Genomic DNA, 13,019 nt, shown 5'->3' with positions numbered 1-13,019 from the left:
AACATGTGCATGAGTTGAGATCAAAACAAGCAAGCAAATAAAACATGAAAGCATATTAATTTAAGCATGAATCATTCCCCATGTTGGTTTCCCCTAATCACCCATTAACCCTAGCTAAGAGACTACTCATTCATTATCATGTTGATCATGCTAGCAAGGTTGTCAATCATACCAACAATATGAGACATGATGAATAAATTAACAATAATTAAAAAGGGATTAAGAGATTATACCTACTAATGATTCCAATAATAAAGCAAGAATAATAGAAGTACTTGAATGCTAGATTGAGAGGTTGTCAATCTCCCAATAATAACCCAAATAATCTTCAATTACCCAAAATAAAGGATGAACAAAAGAGAGATTAAAGAACTAAAACTTGGATTAAAACTTGATTAATACTTGATTACAATATTGAAGAGAGATTTGATTGATATTAACTACACTAATTATTGATAAAAAGAACATGCTCCTCTAATTAGCCTAATGGGGTATTTATAGTGAAAATTAGGGAGGATGCATTAGGGTTAACTAAGGGCTAAACTAGTAATTACACTTTTTAAGTTGAGCAAGGAGGACCCGGTATTTTCTGAGAGAAGGGCTTCTCTTTTCGTAGCTTGAAGAAGACAATCCGTGCTGTGAAGAAATCCGGGCGGAATAAGGTCGGGACGGACGGATTTGGGCGGTGGAATCCGAGCGGATTCTGAGGAATCCGGGCGGATTGTTGAGGGGGAATCCGAGCGGATTCAGGCACGGGACGCTCGGATTGTGCTGGGGCTGGACGGACGGATTGTTGACAATCCGCTTGGATTGTCGTCAAAGATAGTAACTTCTTCTTTTCTTCCCTTTTCTTCATAAATTCCTTGGGGATTTCTTGGGGACTCAAGGATCTTTTCTCAACATTGCTCTTCTACTATGATATGTACAAAGGCCTTCTAATCTTGTCTCTCCTTGATGCTTGGTCATTGAATTCGATCAATTTAGTCTCGTTTTGCCATGAAAATGCAAGATTCTTACTCCTTTCCTACCAAGGGATCAAAATCTCAAAGAATATGCAAAACAAAGAACTAAAGATAAGAAATGACCCAAATAAGCACTAAAAAGCATGGAAACAAGGCTAATTCGGGGGCTAAATATGCGCCAATTATGGTCCCATCAAATATCCCCAAACCGAACCTTTGCTCGTCCCGAGTAAAGAGGTGACAAAGACTAGGACCAATACTAACCTATCCTAATAATATAGCCGATATGAGACAATTAGCGGGTCTCACTCCGCCCCTTCAACTCACAACAAGGCAACCATGAGGTAGGATGCCTTCTTGCAAGGCAAGGTGGGTCTTGCCAAAATGGCGACACATCTAAACATTAAGCACACAAAAACACATAATGGATGCATCTACAAAAGGAATAGCCACTCCCTCATCAAGTGGCGGAGGCACTAAAGAGGAACAAATTTAAGAGCATGTAATCCTTCACAAATACTAGTTCAACAAATTACTAAGTCTAAGAGGATGGCACTAAATCACCTCCAAATGGTGTTAAACTAGACTACTTTCGTCCTCAATTTCCAAATGCTTTCGTCAAGAGCGATCGGATGGTGGTGGAATGATGATCCCTATGATGCTAGTGGCATATGACATGACAAGTCTCGAATTCTCTACAAAAGTAAAGGTCATGGATCGTCCCAAGCTCGACCAAGCGGCTTGACAAAAGGCTTTTTGGGAATGAAATGCTCAAATCTTTATTCACAACGGATGGATATGACTAGTATTTCAAAATCGTCCTCATTTCACTTTCACATTTCAAAAATTTAAGATGGGGTTTGTCCCTTCCGGGCTAGTGTCCTTTGCTTTCGCCAATCGCTTATTAGGCAACCGGTTAACCTCTAGACAATAGCTTTTCGGGGTGAAGTCACTCTGTCTCTGGGCGGCCGAATTCACAACCGTATGGGGGCCCAATTCAATGGATCCCACACCAAAGCACATCGAAGTGGTAAACCTCCATCAAAACAACTTAAAATTTCTCAACATTCAACAATTCATAACACTTGAGGTTTCCTTGGCATTACATTACTTCCACATGACAAAATTTGTTTGAGATGAGCACTTCAAGCTTATTGATAGAAAAAAATTTTGGGTTGCCTTACCACAAGGTCAAACAAGGTCACCTAGACAAGTTAACCAAGTCCATATCGCATCACGGGGTTGGATAGGTGACTCACATGCAAACCCTTGACTAGGCCTTGGGTCATGGGTCAAAAGACACTAGTATGACACTATCTAGGGTGTTTTACAACCATTCTAGTAGGCAAAGTCTTAAGTTGAACAAGTATTTATACTGGCTTAGTTGCTCTTGTCAAAGTTCCTAAATAGGCATTTTTCAAAACATTTCTAACATGCAACTACATGCCATGATGCAACTAACATATAAACATCCTAATGCATGTGATTCTACCAACTAATATGCCAAATAAACTAAATGCAATCCTAAGTTCACATTGTTTTTACCGCATTAATCAAAATAAAGCCACATAGTCATTAACATAAAGAGGAAAAAGGACATTGGAAAGATCATACCATGCGGTCTTCAATATCCTCATGTCTCGGATGTGGCGTAGTCGATCAATGTGAACAAGGATAAAACAAACACAATATATACAAGACAATATATACAAAGGAAATAAACATATTTTTGGGTTTTCAATTTTTCAAATTTTTCGATTTTTTTGGATTTTTAAATAAGAGTTAAATGTTAGAATTCCCATCCCCACACTAATATGGGCATTGTCCTCAATGGCCAAAATGATGGAAATTATGCAAAGATGATGCATGATTTCTATACTAAATGCAATCTACACTAAGCTACACTACATGATGCATGGTTTTTGTTATGACGGAGAGGATAATTTAGATTACCTCCCGTTGCGTATGCATTAACTTCCCCAAACCGAGTAAGACACTATTGCTAATGTCAAAAGATGGGTATAGTTTATGCACACACTATGCTATGCATGAAACTAATTTGTCATTTTGGATTTTCAAAACGGGAACAATAAAATAAGATCACCTCAATGGTACCGAGGTGTGAGTCCTTTGATGGGGCTAGGACTACTCCAACAAATGATCAAAATTAAATAAAATACAAAGAGATATAGACAAACCATGGGAGTGTAGGAGTCTCCAAGGCTTGCTAGTCTTCCATCATGCTATCATCATCATCACTTCCCTCATGAGAAGTGGTCACATTGCCACTTTCCTTGTCATTTGCTTCTTTACTTTCTTCCTCATCTTCCTCATCTTCATCTTCACCATCTTCACCATCTTTTTCTTCTTCACTTGCTTCTTCCTCAATATTATCATCAACTTCTTCATCATTTCCAACAACCTCATTGTCTCCCACCACGTCCCTAGATGCACCCGGAAATAAGACTTCTCTATCCGCCCAACTAGGCAAAGGACAAGATGGATCAAGGAGTCTTTGCCTAGCTAGATATAGGAGGGGTGGATATTGAGCCAAATAAGCATTTTTCCAATCTTCATGGGCTTGCTTGTGCATTGCTTGCATGAGAAGAGTCACATAGTCTTTCCCAATTTCAATTCCTTCCGGCTTGAACTCTTCATACTCAAAGGGGTAAGGTGGTATGACAATGGAAGAGGAGGGGGTTTCAAGATCACCCTTTTGTTGTTGAATGATATACTCGGCTTCTTCGGAAAGGGGAAGTAGATAATTGGTCCGGTGGACGCTTAGGCGACAAATCTTCGAGGGCAAGGTGAACGATCTAGCTTCACGGAGTAGAAGATGTTGATGGTCCCATAGAAGGTTGTTGTTGTTGTTGCACTTCCAAGTTTGGTGTTGCCACCACCATAGCCAAAGCTTTCTTTGTTTGAAGAGCCTTTTGCCTTTGTGAGAGTGCCTTAGCCTTTGGTGCCTTTGTTGCTCCCTTAGTCCTTGCCATTTATGAGCTTAACCAAGAAAAGAGTGAAAAATCTTCAATTTGTAGTATGCCCAAATCGATTTGAAGGTGAAAGGCTTTGCCTTTATGAAAACAAAAATCGACTCAAAGGTTGAAGATTTTGTTCTTGGTTTTGATTTTTGTTGAAGAAGGAGTGATTAATTTGTTGTTGGAAGGATGGTTTGATTTGATTTTGGTGAATGTTGTTGAGGGTTTTTGTTTTTATGATGGAGAGGATGAGGGTTTTGATGTTGTGGGTAGTGTTTATGAATGAATGAATGAATGAATGAAGGTGGGAGGGGTTTTAAAGAGGCCGAAAATTTCAAAACTGCAGGGGCAATCCGTGCGGATTAGGCTCAATCTGTGCGGATTCTGCTTCTTCTACCTTTGAAAAACTCGCCTAAAGACGGGCGGATTTGGTACAATCCGCTCGGATTTGCTGAACACGGGACGGGCGGATTTGCTCAAAGACGGACAGATTTCTGTCCAGAGAAATTTGCTTGTTTTCCTCAGCTGCAAAGACGGGCGTCTTTCTCACAAGACGGACGGATTCTTCAAGACGGGCGGATTTTCAGAAATCCGCTCGGATTCTTTAACAGTCAAGAAAATTTCAAAAATCAGCTCAGTTCAAGACGGGCGTCTTTTCTGCAGGACGCTCGGATTGCATAAGACGGTCGGATTCTTGGGAATCCGCTCGGATTCTTCCCTTAGCGCATTCCCTTTATCATTCTTCCATTCTTTCTTTCAAGTCTTGTGTTCTTCATTGTGGGGGCACTACTAAGGCATGGATAGCCTAGGCAATTGCCATCCTCACACTAAGGTAAAGCACTACACATCAATTGAAATTGTTAGTCCCTCCCTCACTTCTCTCTTACATGACAATTATTTTGATCAAAGTAAATAAAAATCCAAAGATGACAAAAATGTAATACAAGAATTGAAATGTAAGTTAGGGAGTTAGAAATATTTACAAGTGGTGGTTTAGGGAGGACTCCACCAAACTCTCATTCTCGATGAGATGTCAAGGGGGCATGTTCAAGGTGTTGTTGATGTTGCTCAACACCTTGAAGAAGTAATCAAAAGCTTGCTCATTATTATGGTAGAGGTCCTCAATAGACCGTGGCCCTTGTTGTTGATCATGATCGATGGCATGTCCAATGTAGGGATTAAAAATCCCTTCAAATTCGTCGTCCCAAAGACCACAAACTTCATTGAGTTGATCATTGAAAATCTCTTGCTTGGATGGAGACAACTCTCCCAATTTCTTCTCTTGGCCAATGTGGCCATCCTCTTCTTCCTTGGTTGATTTTGATGAGCTTTGAAAGCTCTCATTGTCATAATTCACTTGCTCTTTGAATGGAGCATCTTCAATTTTCTTCCTCCATTGGAGTTCCGATTTCTTCCTTTCATCTTTTCGGCTATAATGATCAATCATGAAACATGGCTCATGCAAACGAGGAGCTCTCATAGTCTTGTCAAGATTAAAAGTTATGCTTTCATCTCCCACTTCTAGAGTGAGCTCACCATGTTTCACATCAATCACCGCACCGGCGGTGTGTAGGAAAGGTCTTCCTAGGATGATTGGAATGTTGGAATCTTCCTCCATATCAAAAATGACAAAGTCCACCGGGATGAAAAACTTCCCAATTCGCACGGGGACATCTTCCCATATCCCTAACGGTGTCTTCGTCGATCTATCGGCCATTTGGAGTGTGATGTTGGTGCATTTAAGCTCTCCCATCCCCAACCTTTTACTCACCGAGTACGGCATGACACTCACACTAGCCCCTAGATCACATAAGGCTTTGTTGATCGTCGTGTCGCCAATGGTACACGGTATTGAGAAGCTTCCCGGATCCTTTAACTTTGGAGGTGAACTCCCTTGAAGTATTGCACTACTCACCTTAGTGAAGGCGATAGTCTCAAGCTTCCGGATCGACTTCTTCTTTGTGAGGATATCTTTCATATACTTCGCATAGGCCGGAACGTGATTGATTAATTCCGTGAAAGGAATTGAGACTTCTAAATTCTTCACAATTTCCATGAACTTTCCAAGTTGATCATCAAATTTGGGCTTGGCTTGACGACTTGGAAAAGGAAGTCTAATCACAATGGGCTCCTTCTCTTTGGCCTTGTCTTCATTTTTCTTTGAACTTTCTTCTTTTGATGATTCTCTATCTTTGGAGTTTTGCACAATTTCTTCCTTTTCACTAGCTTCCACAACTTCATCCTCAACTTGCTTCTTCGGTGCTTCATACCTTGTACCACTTCTCAAGTTAATGGCACTAACCGTTTCATGTCTAGGGGGATTACTTTGAGGTGGTAATTGCCCCTTTTGTCTTTGTGAGCTTGAAGATGCTAGTTGAGTCAATTGTGTTTCCAACATCTTGGTGTGAGCTAGAATGTTGTTGATGGTGGTTTCCTTTGCTTGGCTATCTTTTTGCATTTGGGTGAAAAATTCTTGTTGATTCTTTTGCATTTGGAGGACCGCTTTTTGGACGTCAAAACCTTGGTCATTTTGGTGATTGTATGGATTTTGATTTTGGTAACCTTGGTTTTGATTGTAAAAGGGTCTTTGACTTTGGTTTCTCATGGGTGGTGGAGTGTATGTTGTTTGAGGGTTTTGAACATTTTGGCTTTTGTATGAGAGATTTGGATGGAACTTGGTGTTTTCATTGTAAAAATTTGAATAAGGGGTACCACTTTTATATGTTTGGAAAGCATTCACTTGTTCGGTTGTTCCCCTACACTCACTTGGGTCATGACCCAAAGTTCCACAATTCTCACATATCCCACTTGGGATTGATGAGGATGCCGTCATGGCATTGACATGATGCTTCGATGATTTTGAGTTTTCCTCAAGTCTAGCCATAGCTTGTTCAAACTTCAAGTTGATTGTATCGATATGGGAGCTTAGTTGGGCACCTAATTGAGTAACGACGTCCACTTCATACTTTCCTCCTCTAGTAGCCTTGCGAGGCCTACTATATTGTGAATTGTGGATTGCCATCTCTTCAATTTTTCTCCAAGTTTGGTTGTCATCAACCTCGGTGAACATCCCATTCGATCCCATATTAAGGATATTTCTTGAATCTTCATATAAACCATTCCAAAATTGTTGCACCAAAAACCATTCGCTAAGTCCATGGTGAGGACATGAGCGACAAATTCCCTTGAACCGCTCCCAAGCTTCATACAAAGACTCTTCATCCCTTTGCTTAAAACCCGTAATTTGAGCTCTTAGCATGTTGGTCTTTTCCGGTGGGTAGAATTTTTTGTAGAAAGCTAGAGCCAACTTCTTCCAAGAATCTATTCCAAGGGTGGCCTTATCAAGGCCCTTCAACCATTGCTTTGCGGTGCCGATTAAGGAAAAAGGAAATAAGACCCATCTAATTTGGTCTTGAGTCACGCCCGTTTGAGAGATAGCATCACAATAATCGCAAAAGGTTTCCATATGAGAATGAGGATCCCCACTAGGCATCCCCCCAAATTGGCTCCTCTCAACTAGTTGGATGAAAGCGGACTTGGCAATAAAATTTCCGGTGAGATGTTGCGGTGTAGGAGTACCATTTGGTAGATTCTCCTCGGTGGGTACGGAGTGTGACGAGAAATTTGGCATTGTAGGTGGATTTTGTGGGGTATTGTGTAATGGGTTTTCTTCTCCTTCTATTGCGAAAGGATTGACAAACTCACTAGTGGGTTGAACAACTTCACCAACACCTCTCAAATTCCTCCTAACAAGTCTCCTATTGTTCGTCAAGGTTCTTTCGATTTCACGGTCAAAAGGTAACAAATCACTTTGTAACCTTCTAGACATGCAAAATATCAAACAACTCGAAAACAATTAGAACAAACCTTGAGGAATTTTACTTCCTCAAGGTGAAGAAAGACACAACTAATAACAATAAAAAGAAATCTAAGTCAAACAAACACCGTCCCCGGCAACGGCGCCATTTTTGATGCGATCCCGCTAAGTGTTCACAAATTAAGATGTGGTCGTTGGTCACGGTCGAATCAAAACACAATTTATAGCTTAACAAGCAACTCTACAATTAGTAAAGAGGCAAGTAAAGGTCGGATCCCAAGGGACGGGAGTTGAAATGAGATTTCTATTGTAACTAGTGGTGTCTAAGGGGTGTCACAAATTGGGTTGATGTAGAAGGTTACTAAACTAGAATAACAATGAAAATAAACAAGCAAGATGAATAAAAAGGGGTGTAAACAATTGATTAAAGGCACAAGGGTGCCATGGGATCATAGGCGAATCATGGGATATGATCATAAAAACATGTTCTCAAATTATAAGCAAGCAATTATTGTTGTGATGGATTGAGTTGGGTTATATCTTACAATCCTAGGAAAGTTTGGGTCCCGGAGCCGAATCGATTAGATTGTACAACACTTACAAGTCGACTTAATCTTCCCTACTCAACAACTTGCATGGTCTAATGAGACTCGAGTTGGGTTATGTCTTACAAGTCTCATTGAAAGGATAGAAGATGATAGTAAATGCAAGGATTCATAGGCTTAGCATTTCATCAAATATAACATGTGCATGAGTTGAGATCAAAACAAGCAAGCAAATAAAACATGAAAGCATATTAATTTAAGCATGAATCATTCTCCATGTTGGTTTCCTCTAATCACCCATTAACCCTAGCTAAGAGACTACTCACTCATTATCATGTTGATCATGCTAGCAAGGTTGTCAATCATACCAACAATATGAAACATGATGAATAAATTAACAATAATTAAAAAGGGATTAAGAGATTATACCTACTAATGATTCCAATAATAAAGCAAGAATAATAGAAGTACTTGAATGCTAGATTGAGAGGTTGTCAATCTCCCAATAATAACCCAAATAATCTTCAATTACCCAAAATAAAGGATGAACAAAAGAGAGATTAAAGAACTAAAACTTGGATTAAAACTTGATTAATACTTGATTACAATATTGAAGAGAGATTTGATTGATATTAACTACACTAATTATTGATAAAAATAACATGCTCCTCTAATTAGCCTAATGGGGTATTTATAGTGAAAATTAGGGAGGATGCATTAGGGTTAACTAAGGGCTAAACTAGTAATTACACTTTTTAAGTTGAGCAAGGAGGACCCGGTATTTTCTGAGAGAAGGGCTTCTCTTTTCGTAGCTTGAAGAAGACAATCCGTGCTGTGAAGAAATCCGGGCGGAATAAGGTCGGGACGGACGGATTTGGGCGGTGGAATCCGAGCGGATTCCCGAGGAATCCGGGCGGATTGTTGAGGGGGAATCCGAGCGGATTGCACGGACGCTCGGATTGTGCGGGGCTGGACGGACGGATTGTTGACAATCCGCTCGGATTGTCAGTCAGCATAGTAACTTCTTCTTTTCTTCCCTTTTCTTCATAAATTCCTTGGGGATTTCCTTGGGGACTCAAGGATCTTTCCTCAACATTGCTCTTCTACTATGATATGTACAAAGGCCTTATAATCTTGTCTCTCCTTGATGCTTGGTCATTGAATTCGATCAATTTAGTCTCGTTTTGCCATGAAAATGCAAGATTCTTACTCCTTTCCTACCAAGGGATCAAAATCTCAAAGAATATGCAAAAGAAAGAACTAAAGATAAGAAATGACCCAAATAAGCACTAAAAAGCATGGAAACAAGGCTAATTCGGGGGCTAAATATGCGCCAATTATGGTCACATCATATAGGTTAGGTGGTGTGACGAGTGAAGTGAAGTATAAGAGTTGTTTAAGTAAGAGAGCCTTGGATATGTGCATGGGGCGAGTGTTTAGGTTCTAGGTGGTTATCTTTGCCTTGCGGTGGTGATGAGGATAATGAAAAGATATATCTAGGATTTAGTATTAGCGAGTTACGAGGACGTAACATTTATCTTAAGAGGAGTAGGATGCGATAAAAAAGATTTTGATGGTTGTACATATGGTAGTATATTTGGAACTAGAGTGTTGGTGTAGCATAAGGTATTGATTTGTATATGTTGTGGTTGATAGTGTTAAAAGGTCATGGACGTGCTTGTAGTAGTTCAATATTAGGAATGCGAGAATACTTCGATAGTGTTGACAGTTGGATGATGAGGTTATGAGTGTGAGTAAACTTCGAGGACGAAGTTCCTTTTAAGGGTGGTAGAATGTAACATTCCGTTTGATGTTTATGTAGTTGGTTATGTATGGAGTTAGTGTCGGGAGAGTTGATGATGTAGTTGATACGACATCGTGAGCGAGGTGTGGAGCTAGGAATAGTTGGTAGAGTTGGTGTTAAGAGTTCATGGTTTTATGTTCTGTAAGTTGGGGTTTTGTTTTGAGTTCTTAGTTGCTTTGTTGCGTCTTGACCGAGTTAGTATGTTTGTTTTTATGTATGGGTTGAACTTCGGGGACGAAGTTCTTTTTAAGGAGGGAAGACTGTAATACTCCGTATTTATGAGTCTTTGGGTACTCTATCGAGTAGGCCTTACTCTGTCGAGTAAGGGTGAGTTGCGTTTTAAAATAGTTTCGACTGTTGGGTACTCGATCGAGTAACTAGGATACTCGATCGAGTAAGGGGGCACTCGATCGAGTACCTTAGCTACTCGATCGAGTAGCTCGGTTAGCGAGTGATAATTCGACGGGTTTTGTTAATAACACGGATTAATATATAAATCTTTCCGTCACTTTCATAATACACTTTTACAAACCTAATAACATTAAAAGGGAGATTCAAGTTACGTTCTTCGCATTCATCCGTGTTGTTGACAAATCCCGGAGCTTGAGAGGTCGGATTCCATCGTTCTTTATACTTTTGTGATCCTTGCGTCGAGGGTAAGATCTACATACCAATTTTATAGTATTTCGTCAAGTTTCGTTAAACCCTAATTTTGGGATTGGGAGTTTTGTGTTAGTTTTGTGATTGTTAGTAATTATGTGATTATATGTTAGGAGGAGGATTCGTAGAAAAGGATTTGTGATACAGCTGTTGAGACCGTCTGATTGTGTTGCTGTTCCAGGTAGGATTTCCTACTCAGTATTAGTCCCATAATGGGATGATTGTTGATGTGTTGAGATTGATTGTTTGATATAGTAATTGTATTGTGATTGTGATTGTGATCGTTGTCTGTGGTTCGCGAGGCGTGGCCTCGGCTGAGTGAGGTCACTTGCGGGAGTGGCTTCACGCCCTAGTTTCGCCTTCTGTGGAACCCGCCACAGAAGGGATGTGCACATTAATGGACAGGGTTATCGCTCATTATGAGGAGCGGGGATTTGGTGGGTACGGCTGCGGTCCCCCATCTTTGGTAGGGGGTCCAAAGTGGACGATCGGTGATTGAGATTGTTGGAATTGGTGTGGTTGTGTGTGTGACGGTTAAGCTGTCTGTTTATCTTATTGTTGATATATATTGAGTTGTGTGATTAGTACTGACCACGTTTAAATGTTTTAAAAACTGTGGTGATCCATTCGGGGGTGGTGAGCAGTTATTGAGCAGGTATGATGTGATGTGTATGGGATAGCTGGGATGAGTCATCACGTGGCAGTTAGAAGTCTTCCGCTGTGTCAGACGATGTTTTATAGCTTTGATAGTTTTAGCAGTAGACCGTCTGAGGATCTTGTATTTCTTTTTATCAGTTTGGTATTGCTATGTAATCACTTTAAACTTTATTTACTTTTAAAGTTGTTTCGTTATTGTCTAATGAATATCATGCCTCGGGTAACCGAGATGGTAGCATCCTTATACCTGAGTGGTCCTGGTAAGGCACTTGTAGTATGGGGGTGTTACACTTTTCCACAAAAATACAAAAAATGAGCCTTTCTTCCTTTCCACAAAATACCACTTTCCCAAGTGCAATTGTTTAGGACAGTTCAAATTGAATTGCCTTCACCAACTGGATTGAAGAAACAAGCGTTCACAATTTTCGACACAAGCAATCCTCTTATTTAATTAATAACGGGAGGGATTACAATTACAACAAAGACAGCTCGACGAGTCTACAACTTGTCAAAGCTAAGGTGTCAACTAAAACACCTCACATAATAAAACTAGCACAAAACATACAATAACTAGCTAGTACAACATAATAAAAACTCACTACACTACTACAACATAATAATAAAGTGGGTAATGGAGGTCTTCACTCTTCCATTCTACCCTTGCCTTTTCCCTCGGGGTACATCTTCCCCTTGTTCTTCTTGTTGGCCCGCCTAGCATGGATTTCCTCCTCGGAACGGATCCTCGACGGATCTAAGACGGCGACGGCCTCCGGTCTAGCACAAGACCCCATATTCGACCCAAGACGAGCCAATGCACGGCCCACCATATTCTTGGGGCCGGAACTCCTCCTCTTCGGTGGTCTCATCACATCGGGGGTAGCTCCATCAACATACTCCTCAAAGAAGGCACGGTTGGCCTTGCCAACCTCTCGGTACTTCAAGTCGACAACCTCGTCCTTAAGAAATTTGGATCTCTCTTCCAAGGACGGAGCACGTGACCACTTGACATAAGCGGGAGTCACCCATGTCGTGGCAGCGGGGTTTGGCACCTCCCAAAGCGGCCGAGTGGCCCACCACCTTTCGAAGAATTCCACGAGCTCGGAGTTCCGGAAAACATTCTCTTGGACAAGAGTATCTTGAGCGGGCACCTTTTGTTGACGCCCCATTGCCTCATGAGCCTTTCGGGATATATGAAGGAAACAACCTTCAAACCCACCACCATCAAAGAACGAAGACTAGCACCTGAAGCGGGCAACCCCGTGAAGGACCTCAAGTGCCACCACGACATCACCCAACGGATATGAGGACCACCCTCCTCCGCCAATCTCGCGGCCCAATAGGCCTCGGTGGAAGCAAAACTATCCGCGTACAACTTCTTCCTCATAGTAAGGTGACGGAAGGAGTAAGAAGAAGGATTAACCGGAGGCTCTACATGCCTTAACCTCTCCAATAGCCACACTTGGAGGATCCTCGGGGATCCGAAAGAGGGAGCTTCTCCACAAGAGTCTTCCTTGTCCAAAGCTTGGATAATCTCTCCAAGCACCAACCATGATGGATCTCTACCATGCTCCATTTGCTCAATCACATGGATAAGGG

The 13,019-nt window shown here is 41.0% G+C and overlaps 1 non-coding gene and 1 pseudogene across 1 annotated transcript; both read left to right on the top strand.

Moving 5' to 3' along the window:
- LOC141590303 (uncharacterized) overlaps window positions 1-13,019 on the top strand; it is a 472,729-nt pseudogene that overhangs the window by 318,912 nt on the left and 140,798 nt on the right.
- LOC141593603 (small nucleolar RNA R71) lies at window positions 7,093-7,199 on the top strand. Its single transcript, XR_012521676.1, has one exon. It is a non-coding gene; the product is annotated as a small nucleolar RNA R71 (small nucleolar RNA).

The sequence above is a fragment of the Silene latifolia genome, chromosome 7 (genome assembly GCF_048544455.1).
Source record: "Silene latifolia isolate original U9 population chromosome 7, ASM4854445v1, whole genome shotgun sequence".
Classification (NCBI taxonomy): domain Eukaryota; kingdom Viridiplantae; phylum Streptophyta; class Magnoliopsida; order Caryophyllales; family Caryophyllaceae; genus Silene; species Silene latifolia.
Note: the sequence above shows the minus strand (reverse complement) of the source record. Positions and strands in the feature narration are given on the sequence as shown.